The 14,245-nt window shown below is 40.1% G+C and overlaps 7 non-coding genes across 7 annotated transcripts; all 7 read right to left on the reverse strand.

Moving 5' to 3' along the window:
- Positions 1 to 274: 274 nt before the first annotated feature.
- Positions 275 to 347, reverse strand: trnak-uuu (transfer RNA lysine (anticodon UUU)). Its single transcript has one exon. It is a non-coding gene; the product is annotated as a tRNA-Lys (tRNA).
- A 296-nt stretch (positions 348 to 643) lies between these two features.
- Positions 644 to 716, reverse strand: trnak-uuu (transfer RNA lysine (anticodon UUU)). The gene has a single exon. It is a non-coding gene; the product is annotated as a tRNA-Lys (tRNA).
- Positions 717 to 3,102: 2,386 nt separating this feature from the next.
- trnak-uuu (transfer RNA lysine (anticodon UUU)) lies at positions 3,103 to 3,175 on the reverse strand. The gene has a single exon. It is a non-coding gene; the product is annotated as a tRNA-Lys (tRNA).
- Positions 3,176 to 3,451: 276 nt separating this feature from the next.
- On the reverse strand, positions 3,452 to 3,524 carry trnak-uuu (transfer RNA lysine (anticodon UUU)). The gene has a single exon. It is a non-coding gene; the product is annotated as a tRNA-Lys (tRNA).
- Positions 3,525 to 4,360: 836 nt separating this feature from the next.
- Positions 4,361 to 4,433, reverse strand: trnae-uuc (transfer RNA glutamic acid (anticodon UUC)). Its single transcript has one exon. It is a non-coding gene; the product is annotated as a tRNA-Glu (tRNA).
- Positions 4,434 to 4,650: 217 nt separating this feature from the next.
- trnak-uuu (transfer RNA lysine (anticodon UUU)) lies at positions 4,651 to 4,724 on the reverse strand. The gene has a single exon. It is a non-coding gene; the product is annotated as a tRNA-Lys (tRNA).
- Positions 4,725 to 4,978: 254 nt separating this feature from the next.
- trnak-uuu (transfer RNA lysine (anticodon UUU)) lies at positions 4,979 to 5,051 on the reverse strand. Its single transcript has one exon. It is a non-coding gene; the product is annotated as a tRNA-Lys (tRNA).
- Between the last annotated feature and the right edge of the window lie 9,194 nt (positions 5,052 to 14,245).

Consider the following 14,245-nt stretch of genomic DNA (forward strand, 5'->3'; position numbering starts at 1 on the left):
ACATTTACTGTAAGTTACCATCAACTCTGTTCTGCTCATCTCAGCGTCATTTGGAACAACAAATCATGGCCAAGTGAGAGGAAGTTAAAGCATTTCTCTTGTAGAGAGTTTCGGGGTTCAGAGACCTTTTCCACAAAACAGCTTCAACAAACTCTGACTCTTGTACTTATAACTGATGTTGCTTTCTGAAAAAGATACGTATCATGTAGAGCAGACTTATATATTTGCAGTGGTAGAGTTTGTAATGTCTGTTCTATCATCTTAAAACTCTTCTCACTTGGACAGGGACTTGAACCCTGGACCCTCAGATTAAAAGTCTGATGCTCTACCAACTGAGCTATCCAGGCTCTGAAAAGTGGCATTTCTTCTCAAAATGCAAAAGTACATTCTTACTATTGTGATTACTGTAACAATGTTAATTAATGAATATTGATTAAGACAGCTATGCTACGTTCAACATGTCTGAAAGAGGCTTAAATATCAGTGAGTAATTTGACATATATAACAAAGTCATATTTACAGTGACTTACTGTGCAACAACACACACAAAGTGTAGCATTTTGTGGTGGAAGTTTGTGACTGAACTCCATCCAAATGTGCCTTATGTTATCAGTTGATGATTCAGTCACCTTAAAGATCTTTTTGCCTGAACAGGGACTTGAACCCTGGACCCTCAGATTAAAAGTCTGATGCTCTACCGACTGAGCTATCCAGGCTCTGAGAAACTTTGCGTTCCATCTCAAAATGCAGAATTATTAAAGGCTGTAAGAAGCCTAATTTTCCATTTTCAAACACAAAATTTAGTTTTGACATCTGAGACTGCATAGTAGTCCAACAGAGATCCTAAAATACAGCAGCAGGCTGGAATGAACCCATGAACAAATTTTGTAGCTGCAACATATTTAACAGACGTTGCTTTAAAATAATGACTTACAGGTGAGGATGTCTGATTTTTAAGAAGCCTGTTGCTTCATCTGAAAAGCTTTTTATTTCCTCTAAAGATGCAGAATTACATTCTCACATCTTTGCTTTTGGTATAATACAGCAGAAACACACTGAAGTGTGAGCATCAGACCTTTAATCTGAAGGTTTTCACCTCATCAGAGGGAGCTCCATCATCTGATTTCTCTATTTTCAGCCTCTTTGTCTCCTCCATCCTCCTGCCTTTGACCCACAAATGAACTTTAACGCGTCACCTTGAAGGACGTCAACGTTCCTAAAATGGAGAGACGAGGCTGCTGGGAAGTGGGGAATCCTCTTTTTGGTCTCAGTGACGTATAAAAGAGGTGAGACATTATCAGATAAATGATAGAGACATGAAGCTCTGGTATAAACCACCACATTTGGAGTCATTTTTTTGACCGACATACAGTATAGCATGGAGTGTCTTTAACACAGTTTACTTTGTTGAAAGTTGAAGATGTTGATTCAAGCATCTTAGAGCTAAAGAAGGAGCCCCCTTCAGACCTATCGTTAGCAGCATTAACTCTGTCACCTACAACATCGCCAAACATGTAGCCACCATCTTGGCCCCGTTGGTAGGGAAGAATCCTCACCATGTACAGAACTCCATGGACTTTGTGGAAAAGGTGAGAGGACTGAGACTGGATACAGATGAGACCATGGTATCCCAAGATGTCACCTCCCTGTTCACATGTGTTCCCACAATGGAGGCGGTGGAGACAGTGAGACAACAGCTTCTACAAGACAACACCCTCAGCGACAGAACAAACCTCAACCCAGACCAGATTTGCCAACTTTTGGACCTCTGCCTGTAGGCAGAAACATGGATGTGCCATGGACTCGCCAGTGTCTCCTATTGTGGCCAATCTATACATGGAAGAAATGGAACACAGGGCCCTGACCTCGTTCAACGGAGAAACACCGAGCCACTGGTTCCGATACGTGGATGACACATGGGTCAAGATCAGAATTCATGAGGTGCAAACTTTCACTGAACACATCAACTCTGTGGACAGCAACATCAAGTTCACCAGAGAGGATGTACAGGACAACATTTTGCCCTTTTTGGATTGAGTATGCACTTAAATGCAGGGAGGAATGCTCAGATCTCTACATAGGGGAAACCAAACAGCCACTTAAGAAGCACATGGCTCAACACAGGAGAGCCAGTTCCTCAGGACAGGATTCAGCAGTCTTCCTTCACCTTAAGTAAGAAGGACACTCGTTTCAGGACACCAATGTTCAGATTTTGGACAGGGAGGACAGATGGTTTGAGAGAGGAGTGAAAGAAGCCATCCATGTCAAAGTAGAGAAGCCATCTCTGAATGATGTCTGCGACATCATCTTTCGCCAATTTACAATCAGGTCCTTTCAAAACTCCCCAAAAGAACTACTCAGCAGACTCATGCTAATGACCACCATTAGCACACGAGGGCTCAGTGACATTTGTGCATTTCAGCGACCCCCACCGATACTCACAACCACCATCGTTGAGTAGTCAGATGAGTTTTGGTATCGGTCGTTGGAATAATAGCCCTGGACACACCTCACAGAGGTTTAAAAGCTGAGGCAACACCAACCACCACCAGAACTGAAGAAGCCTCTTGGACGAGAGGTGAAACGTCTTCAAGGACTTTCTTAAAGTCCAGTGGATTGATTTAAACTACTTTGGATAACCATGACCTGGATGAATGAGAACCTACAAAGACATTTCTCTTGTAGAAAGTTTGTGTCGAAAAAGCATTTTATTTCCTCTAAAGATGCAGAATTACACTCACATCTGGGCTTTTGCTATAATGCTCATCTCATTTCTCTATTTTCAGCCTCTTTGTCTCCTCCATCCTCCTGCCTTTGACCCACAAATGAACTTTAACGTGTCACCTTGAAGGACGTCTTAGTTCCTAAAATGGAGAGACGAGGCTGCTGGGAAGTGGGGAATCCTCTTTTTGGTCTCAGTGACATATAAAAGATGTGAGACATCATCAGATAAATGATAAAGACATGAAGCTCTGGTATAAACCACCACCTAATTTGGAGACATTTTCTTTGACCAACATACAGTATAGCATGGAGTGTCTTTAACACAGTTTGCTTTGTTGAAAGTGGATGATGTTGGCTCAAGCATCTTAAAGCCTGCATCACCTGAACAGGGACTTGAACCCTGGACCCTCAGATTAAAAGTCTGATGCTCTACCGACTGAGCTATCCAGGCTCTGAAAAGCTCTTTATTTTCTCTAAAGATGGAGCATTACACTCACATCTGGGCTTTTGCTATAATGCAGCAGAAACATCAGTCCTTTAATCTGAAGGTTTCATTTTTACCAGAGGGAGCTCCATCAACTCATTTCTCTATTTTCAGCCTCTTTGTCTCCTCCATCCTTTGACCCACAAATCCACCTTAAAGGATGTCAAAGTTCCTCAAATAAAGCTGTGGTGAGCCCTCCTGTGTTTCTCTTGTTTTTAATCTGCAGCATTTTGAAACTATTCTTGCCTGAACAGGGACTTGAACCCTGGACCCTCAGATTAAAAGTCTGATGCTCTACCAACTGAGCTACCCAGGCTCTGAAACTGTCTTGTTTCCTCTCAAAACACAAAAGTCCATTCTTACATTTGTGATTTCCATGTATTGCAGCAGAAACACTCCAGATTAGAGCATCAGATCTTTTATCTGAAGGTTTCGGGGTTCAGAGACCTTTTCCACAAAGCAGCTTCAACAAACTCTTGACTCTTGTACTCATAACTGATGTTGCTTTCTGAAAGATATATGTGTCATGTAGAGCAGGCTTATATATTTGCAGTGATACAGTTTGTAATGTCTATCATTTTTCCCAGAGGGAGCTCCATCTACTCATTTCTCTATTTTCAGCCTCTTTGTCTCCTCCATCCTCCTGCCTTTGACCCATAAACCCACCTTAACAAGCTACCTTGAAGGATGTCGAAGTTCCTCGAATGAAGGTCAAGAAGCTGTGGTGAGTTCTCATATGTTTCTCTTGTCTTTAATCTGCAGCTCAAGCATCTCAAAACTCTCTCGTCTATCATCTTAAAATCTACAACACCTGAACAGGGACTTGAACCCTGGACCCTCAGATTAAAAGTCTGATGCTCTACCTATCTGAGCTATCCAGGCTCTGAAACACTTTTTATTTCCTCTAGAGATGCAGAATTACACTCAAATAATGAATATTGATTAAGACAGCTATGCTACGTTCAACATGTCTGAAAGAGGCTTTAAAATCAGTGAGTAATTTGACATAAATAACAGAATCATATTTGCAGTGACTTTCTGTGCAACAACACACACAAAGTGCAGCATTTTGTGATAGACATCTGTGACTGAACTCCATCCAGATGTGTCTTATGTTGCCAGTTTATTTTTCAGTCACCTTAAAGATCTTCTCACCTGAACAGGGACTTGAACCCTGGATCCTCAGATTGAAAGTCTGATGCTCTACCAACTGAGCTATCCAGGCTCTGAAAAACTTTTTATTTCCTCTAAAGATGTGAGCTCCATCAACTCTGGTCTCATTTCTCTATTTTCAGTCTCCTCCATCCTCCTGCCTTTGACCCACAAATCCACCTTAACAAGCTACCTTGATGGACATCAAAGTTCCTAGAATGAAGCTGTGGTGAGTTCTCATATGTTTCTATTGTCTTTAATCTGCAGCTCAAGCATCTTAAAACTTGTGCTGCCTGAACAGGGACTTGAACCCTGGACCCTCAGATTAAAAGTCTGATGCTCTACCTATCTGAGCTATCCAGGCTCTGAACAGTGTTTTATTTCCTCTAAAGATGCAGAATTACACTCAAATAATGAATATTGATTAAGCCAGCTATGCTACGTTCAACATGTCTGAAAGAGGCTTAAAGATCAGTGAGTAATTTGACATAAATAAAGTCATATTTACAGTGACTCTCTATGCAACAACACACACCAAATGCAGCGTTCTGTGACAGAACTCCATCCAAATATTCATTATGTTGTCAGTTTATGATTCAGTCACCTTAAAGATCTTCTCACCTTAACAGGGACTTGAACCCTGGACCCTCAGATTAAAAGTCTGATGCTCTACCAACTGAGCTATCCAGGCTCTGAAAAGCTTTTTAATTCCTCTAAAAATGCAGAATTGCATTCTCACAGCTGGGCTTTTGGTATAATGCAGCAGAAACACACTGAACTGTGTGTGGAGAGCAGGCACAACAACATCGTGATCCCATATGTGTCTGGTGTGTCTGAAAAACTGAGAAGGATTTTCAACAAACACCAGACCCCCGTCTTTTTTAAGCCAAATGACACCCTTAGGCAAAGACTGGTCCACCCAAAAGACCCCACAACACCCAGCCAGAAGAGCAACCTGGTGTCTGCAGTTAAATGCAGCGAGGAATGCTCAGATCTCTACATAGGGGAAACCAAACAGCCACTTAAGAAGCGTATGGCTCAACACAGGAGAACCAGTTCCTCAGGACAGGATTCAGCAGTCTTCCTTCACCTTAACGAAGAAGGACACCCGTCTGTGTAGTCTCTCATTCATCCAGGTCATGGTTATCCAAAGTAGCTTAAATCAATCCACTGGATTTTAAGAAAGATCCTTGAAGACGTTTCACTTCTCATCCAAGAGGCTTCTTCAGTTCTGGTGGTGGTTGGTGTTGCCTCAGCTTTTAACCTCTGTGAGGTGTGTCCAGGGCTATTATTCCAACGACCGATACCAAAACTCGTCTGACTACTCAACGATGGTGGTTGTGAGTATCGGTGGGGGTCGTTGAAATGCACAGATGTCACTGAGCCCTCGTGTGCTAATGGTGGTCATTAGCATGAGTCTGCTGAGTAGTTCTTTTGGGGAGTTTTGAAAGGACCTGATTGTAAATTGGCAAAAGATGATGTCGCAAATTTGTCTAAAATAACTTGAGTGTTGTCCACAGAAACAAAAAAATGTGCAAAATTCCCCAAGACTCGTCCAAACTGGCTCAAGAAATCTCCAAAATGACTTGAGACTAGTTCAAAATGACTCAAATTTCGTTTGAAATGACACATTCTGAATCGATACAGACAATTTCAATCATTGCGGACGAGTTCTTTAGTCATTTTGGAACATTTTTAATCAACTCTGCAAAGACGTTTCACCATGCTGAATGTATCTTCCAACAACTTGCTCCTCTGTTCACCGTTTTTGAGCCATGCCGCATTCATTTTATTCATCCACTGTGTTTTACATTAATCTCAGTCAGTCTAAAATTGTCCAAAATTTGTCTAAAATAACTTGAGAGTTTTCCACAGACACAAGAGATGTGCAAAATTCCCCAAAACTCGTCCAAACTGGCTCAAGAATTGTCCAAAATGACTTGAAACTAGTTCAAATAGCCACTGTTAGAATTGTTTAACTACTTTGTAATTTCAAAAATGATTTAAAATTTTGGTTTCTGCTCCATTCTAGTCTTTAATAAATGAAATGTGAGTGTTTCTGTTTGCTTAAAAGTACTTTTACTGAATGTATACCAACAGATTGTGACACATTTAATGACCTACTAGTACATTATGCACAAATATAATAAATAAAATGTTGTTCTGCGTCATCTTTACTACAGGTTTCCATGTAACACTTTTCACTGTATTTCCATGTCAGTAGGTCAGTATGTATGAACATGAGCTGTTTCTTTGTGTGTGTCAACAGTAATGTCATAAATATTAACGCAGATAAAGACTCTTTGTCTGATGTAAGTTGAATCGTGAGTTAATGACAGAAAAAAACACACAGTCGAGTCTTTTCTCTGCTGCCTGCGTCTGTTTGGATTTCATTCAGGAACACAAACACTCAGACGTCGGCGGTGTAATTTGTCTGGCGGGAAGCCGAACCGTTCGACTCTCCTGAGATCGACGGAAAAACAACCTGAAAAACACCGACGAGGAGGCGGCTGACAGCCCCGTTTATCCACGGTATTTATATATATATATTTATATATATGAGAACAGTGAGGTCACAACTGTCTGTTTGACACTAATGAATGATAACCTCATTAACTGTGACATGCTGTTTCAAACTGACCCTCTGACATGTCCTCTGTGCAGCATGACACAGTTCCAATGACAGAAATCAAGAAAATGTAATGTGATTATTCCATACTATAGATATTTAACTCTAGTCTCTACAAACCTTTCCCTTCTGCTCTGCTCATCATCTGTAGAAAGAAGTTTCACCATGCTGGATGTGTCTCCAACAACCTGCTCCTCTGTTCACTGTTTTGACCCATGCTGCTTTTATTTTATTGTCCTCTTAGTGCAAAAGTGTCCAAAATTATTTGAAATTTGTAAAATTTAACGCACAGTTGCCCAAAACCTGTCCAAGCTGACACAAGAATTGTCCAAAATTACTAAAAAACTGTACAAAAATTACTTGAAACTAGTTCAAAAATAACCAAAATTGGTTCAAAATGACTTGAGTTAAAAGTTTTGAGTTTTTTTACAAACATTTTGAGTCATTTTCACACTATTTCAGTCCAGTTTTGAGTCTCTGTTCATCATCTGTAGAAAGAAGTTTCACCATGCTGGATGTATCTCCAACAACCTGCTCCTCTGTTCACTGTTTCTGAGCCGAGCTGCATTTATTTTATTCATCCAGTTGGTTTGATTTTCCTTTAAATATCTCTTCTTCTTCTTCTTCTTGTCTGCTCTGTGAAAACACCAACTACACTACCGAAGAATTTGAATTTTCAGTTTTTTACAGAATCCGGTGCAAACTGTCTTCACTTTGACGATATTATCAGATTTTGTGCTTAGATTTTTTTTTTAAATTTCCTGAATGAACCGCACAGCACACATGATTAGTTCAAGGAGAAAGCTGAAAATCTGGTAATAGATTGTTTTAAAACTGTTTTAGTGGCAATTTACACATTACAATCATGATTAAAGAGATTCAATAACATGTCAGGGGTTGTGCATAATGAGGGTTTTTAAGATTTAAGAGAAATTGGTGCAAATATTTACAATTTAGTCATTGTTTAATCAAAACATTACTTTAAAACTACTCAGTAACTCCAAGACTCATCCTTGTTGGAACTATCTTTTGCAAAAGTTTGTGCTGTAAATGATATCCCCCTGGCAGCAGTAGCTTCAGTGGGCGGCTGTAAATGAACCATTTTCTGTAGCAGGTTTCCTGAGCAGCAGCTGGAGGCGTGTGATGCCAGCTGCTCTATCAGGTTAACTGGTTGATTGGCTGAGAACAGCTGGTTCATTCACAGCAGAGAATGGCTGCCAGACTCACATCAGCTCTGGTTCTAACGCCAGGTTTCAGTCCACTGTGTCTTTGTGGAAGTAAAGTTAGACTTATGAGGTTTTTAGTTGTTGTATAGAAGTCTGGTCGAGTTGATGGGTTTTTGTTAGTATCTGTGATGGAAGCATTTACAAAGTGAATAATAAAATCTGTATGCACTCACTGTTGTTGGAATAAACCTGATTATACCTTAAAATACAGATTTCAAGGCGGCAGCTGAAGTGAGAATATTGTTTCCACCACAGAGGACGTCAACAACAAAACAAACTGTTGGCATCTTCAGACTCATGTAATCAGACCTGACAAAGTGTTCATAACTCGATCAAATCAATCCCAGCGGTTCTGTTCCCAAACAACACAATAAAAACATCTAAGAAAAACCAAATCACCACATGACTCCTCCTCAGTTCTCCTTATCAGCAGAAACCACAGCTTCAATTTTCTCCAAGAACAACTGACAAACAAGCCTGGAATTCATTACCAGGAGGAAATATGATGGATGTGAAGCTCTGAGAGTGTTTTGGCTGAAACTGATAAAAAAACACAGATGGATTAAAACGAGAAAAACTGGAGAGGTTATGAGGGAAAAGTGAGATGTTTGTAGAAACAGATGGAAGAACCGAGGTAAGATCTGACTGGCAGTAAACAGACAGAGCTGCTCTGTTCTGCTTCTTCAACAGCTTCCATCAGTTCATCAGGTTCTTGATCGAGTCCGTCACAATCACCCATGTGTGAAACTTTTTTATTTGTTTATCTGAGCAGCGTCTCAACACTGCGACATAAAGACGACGAGTTGCAGAATAATTTGCCCTGATTTAAAGGAGATGAAAAGGTTCCACTGCTATTTTTGTGCTGCATCCGTGGAGACAGTAATGCGCTGCAGACGTAACAAATGGATGGTAACAATAAATGTCAAGATAATCCCAAAAACAAAGAGTCTGGGGTAGAAAATACATCAGTATGGGGCAATCTGACAGATGAAAGTTTAGTGTAAATGTCAGAAGAAAGTCTCCGGTTCAAATCTTGATTATGAGCTCTAGGACTGGCCCGAATAGTGGTTTCTGGCCTCCGGATATTCGGGCGCTATTAAAGACGAATATCCGAATGTTCGTTCCGCCCCGTAACATCCAACAGGGGGCGGGGCTTGTGGCGGAGACGGCCCGAATATTCAGATCCATTCGTCTGGTCTTCCGGGTCCAAATTTTGCCTTCGTTTTGTCTTCAGTTAAACTGAAGAATTCCCAAACAGCGGAGGTCTTCAGCATCTTGTCTTGTGTTTATGCAACGAAGTGAAGCGTGACTATTCGAATATTGGGATACCAAAATACTGCCGTAGCGAACGGACATTTGGATATTCAGGCCCAGCCCTAATGAGCTCTGACCAGACTCTTTAGGAACTGCTTCTTACGAGCTCCAGGACCACCTGCTGAAACAGAATAATAACTATAAACCAACTTGTTAAAGAGTCTGCCACGATAAGATTCTGACTTCAAACGTTTTTTTTTGTTTTCTGCAATTTTTTCGATTCCCTTCATAAATTACAGACGAATTAAACATGTAGAGGCGTTTAAACTCCCATAAACTGCTGAAAACAGAGAATAAATTAACTATTTTGAAGAATATCTGCAGTTCCACTGATTGTTTTGCTGTCATATTTACCAGGTAGCGGTTTCTCCTTGTACTTCCTGTCTGTCGGTGCCTTTCCTGCCCCAGTGCAGTCTGGGATACGATTCCTACAGAGACAGAACGAACAACCGTTCATTAACATTACACCTGAAGTTTATATATCTTAGAACAGGGTTTATCCATCTAAAACCAGCAATTTTTAAAACTATTTCTGCTTGACCACCTCTGATTTGCTTTTATTATCATTTCTGGACATGAAAAATGCTATCTGATGGTGTTGAATATCTTTAGAAATATTTGTACGTAAAAATAAAACTTTAGGCAAATCAGAGACAGTCCAGTAGAAACTGTTCCAAAAATTTGATAATTTGAGATGGAATAACCCAACTAGAAATGCCAAGAATTAGTAAACTATAGATTCTACAAATCAAATATCAACATTTTTATGAAAGCCTAGATTTTAAAAGTACATGAAGTATTTTAACTTGTACTACTGCAGTTTTAAGTACAGGAAATCACCAAAGACTGCAGCCTCCAGAATGTATGAATAGATAAAAATCAAAGATAAAAACAGTTCACCATCTGACAGGTAGTAGTGCAGGTTGTGAGGTTTTGGCAGTTGTATTTTAGGTTTCGAGCAGGGCCGGCCCGAGGACTTTGGTGGCCCTAAGCAAGATTTTTTTTTGTGGCCCCAAAACATGCACAGGGCAACTACCAAATCACGTGCACAGCTTGTAATTGGTTTAAAACACATATGCACATGATTAACAGCATTAACAGATTTATGTTTTATTGGAATAAAGACAGGGACAAAATGCAAATCACACACTTATTGTGGTGTGGCCCCCTCTAGTGGATGTGGCTATAAACAACGGCATAGAGTGTTTATGCCAGTGGCTGGCCCTGGTTTCGAGGCTAAAAAGTGAAAATTTCCATCATGATATTTTACACTGGAACGTTTAAGCTGAGGTGATTACTTGATTAAAAGAATTTTTTGGTAATAAATCGATAATTTAAGTCACCTATCAATCAAAAATGCAGTCAATGCAGACACTGCAAACCACCTTTTAGATGTTATATTCTCAAAAGGGGGCTGAAAATGAGGTTTAATTAACTCTAAACACATCTTTAATATTATGTGACTTAAATTTATCTCAGAACAGAGAGTGCAGAGAAAATTCAAGCAGTTTATTCCCTTGGGTAATTAGAAATACAGCAGGTTATTGTGTTCATTTAGTGAGACGTCAGAGTTTATTGGTGGGATCGAATCTGCTCTGGATGTTTGTCGGTCGGAAATTTATCTAACAAATTCTGGCTCTTGTGTTTATGTGAAACTAATCAAGATGTTAAATTAGTCAAAAGAGATTTTTTTTCCAGTTAAACAGCACAAAGAACAGATAAAATGCAGGAGGAAGAATGAAGTAAATATATATTTTAGACCCTAGGGAGTTTTTTCTCACATCAGTGAACCAAAACCAGACAAGAAAACATCCTCCAGTTCCCTCTGAGCACCAGCTGATAAAACCTCCTGAGAACAGAACACTTTATGCTCATTTGTTCCGTCTTCCGTTTAAAGCAGAACCCACCTGGGAAACACGACAGTAACTGGTGGAAAATTGGATGATTAAGATGAAACGCTTCTGTGCATTTTACAAACCGGTCAAATCCAATTAGTAGAAGGATGCATGGAGAGGACAGGAAGAGGACAGAGACAGGAGAGTTAATTGGTTAACGAGGTGCAGATGTGATCGGTAGAGGCCTCCTGCTGTCCACTCGGACACACCAGCAGTAGCCGGTAGCAGAGTGACACTGGACGGGGCTGTAGCGTCCGTCTGCAGTGCATTCTGGGATAAAACGCTCGTCCTGGAAGGCCGGATGGATCTGAGAGAGCAGCAACGATCTAACTGTCTGTTAGCAAAAACACAAAAACATATTCTCTGTTAGAATATATCTGCAATTTTACCAACAACATGCAAACATTTTAATGGAATCCAGGTAGTCTGAGTCACATTTTGACACTAATTTTTCACTGCAACATAAAGTCCTGCTGCTTGTTCTCTGTGTGGTAGCCGCAAACCTTTTCACCAGCGAATCTGATAACTCATCCTCCTGTATATAGTCTTCTACATGGTATTTAAAAAATCATCTGTATACAATGCTACCAGCAATTTTTCTTCTTTTTTCTCCTGTCTTCTTTTTTTCTGTCTCTATTTTTTGTACTGTCTTTATACTTTTTCTCTGGAGCTGCTGTAACGGTGAACTTTCCCCACTGTGGGATCAATAAAGTTTATCCTTATCCTGTAAAAAACAAAGTAATGTCCTCGTGCACCCTGCTCCCCGGGCTCCTGCAACATTTGAAAAACACCTGTGACATAAATTGAAACTCCTAATCTATGCCGAAATGGTGACATTTCAACTTGAATTTCATTTCGAGGAAGAAGAAGCAGCCAGGCAAGCAGAGAGCATTGTGGAGGTTTATCCAGTAAAGAGGCACCATGACAGTGTCTCTTGTGAAGCCTAATGACCTCCGACTAGTCCAGAAGGGCTAAACTGAGCCAAGATAAGGTTTTTATATCCCAGTAGCATTAAAAAAAAAGCTGCCTTTGAAGTCTGTATAATGTGTTTATGGTTTAAAATGATGCTTTCAACACAGGATACATGTCTAGTGAGCTCAGTTTTTATTCTCAATTATTGATAATTTTGAATTTATGAAGCAAATGTTTTAACCCCTGTGTGACAGCAGATTCAAACACAGACTGTGGCTTACATTCACACCTACACTGATCAGTTAAAAGCTGCAGCATTTCTACTATTATAGTATTTGACACACTGAGCTCCACATCAGATCTTGCTAGTTTAACGGTAGGTCTGGTTCTTAGCGCGGGTCGTCGGACTGATCGGTTTGATTTGGGCTCGGAGTTCATCAGGATGGTGACCCAGAACGGAGGAGCCGTCAGCTCTGAACAACAAAGACAACATCACAACACGTTATTTCTGCTTCAGTCAGTCTGTGATGTTTTACAGCAAATCAAACCAAAGAGACAAAAATATCACAGAGGTAAAAAGTTCAGCTTCTGTTCTAGTATCTTAAACTCCTATGAGTAGAGGAAGTGACTTTAACATACATCAGTGTTTAATTTAGGAGGAAACTGTCACAGTGATGAAGCTCTTTTTTAATGCAGACAACAACAACAATGCAGATGTATTTTTTAAAAATATCCTCAAGTGTGGAGGATATAAAGTCTGCTGAGGCTGCAGGAGTCCTGAATGTTTTCACTTCATCAGAGCATGACGGCTGAATGACGCCAGGGACAAGATTCTTTATCAACTCAGGGAACTGGAAACCAGCTGAGCTGAACACACACTGGTGTATCTTTATGCAGCATTCACACATGCAGAGCAACACAAGCAGTGATTTGGAGTCTTATTTATGGTCACTTCATGAACTAAAGTCCAGTCAGTTTCTTTTTTAGTAGCTACATGCTCCATTATGTTTACATTTCTGTCATGTACAGAAACTTTCCTTAACATGTCCATGAACTGTTGAGAAAACCTCTCAAACACCTTCTCAAAAAGAGTCCAAAAACCTGTGTAAAAACTGTCTAAAACTTGTTCAAAAACAGTACAAAGCTTGTTAAGAAAAAGTCCAAGACCTACTGAAAAGCTTGTGTTATTTTAAAAAGTGATTACACAAACAGTGCTGCATATTTTGAGTCAGGCAGGAGTAAAGCAATAATCTGATCTCGTTCTGCAGAGAACAATAAATGTTTAATAATAGTGATTATAGTGATATACACCAGTTAACGTCTCATACACCAGTTAGCCGTCGTTAGCTAACTTTGTCATACTGGGGCAGCACACGCCTACAAAGGGACTAACCACCTGTGTGGCTCGTCTCTCAACATCTCCCGTTATGGAATAAGATTACTGTCAAAAGTATTCATCCACAATTCTAACCATTCGTATTCGTAATGTTAAACATTTGTATGTTAATAAAAAACTTGTACACAAAATTCTGCTGTCATATGCATGAGTTTGATAAATTAAGGGTTAGGATTGTTTTTACGAGTATGAACCTAAAAGTTGTGAGTGCAACTCTAATTTCTACGACTAAGAAGTCTTCCCTGTGAGGACGAATTCAAGTTTATGGGTACGAGTAGAAAAATACTGGAATGACGTCACATAGGTCACAGGGGAAGGTAATCGAACACCGATTGCTCCAAACGCGCATGCGCCATTTATAAAGAGTAGACGCCGGGTGGACCCGGTGGACCTACCGGGGCAGGTGACGCCTCACAGGTCAAGTAAATAACACATCCAACTTCTTGTAATTTATTTATTTCATGAAACTGTACTGTTTTAATTGATATACAGTTTATGGACGAAAGACGGTAC

Source organism: Acanthochromis polyacanthus, chromosome 13 (genome assembly GCF_021347895.1).
Source record: "Acanthochromis polyacanthus isolate Apoly-LR-REF ecotype Palm Island chromosome 13, KAUST_Apoly_ChrSc, whole genome shotgun sequence".
NCBI classification, from domain to species: domain Eukaryota; kingdom Metazoa; phylum Chordata; class Actinopteri; family Pomacentridae; genus Acanthochromis; species Acanthochromis polyacanthus.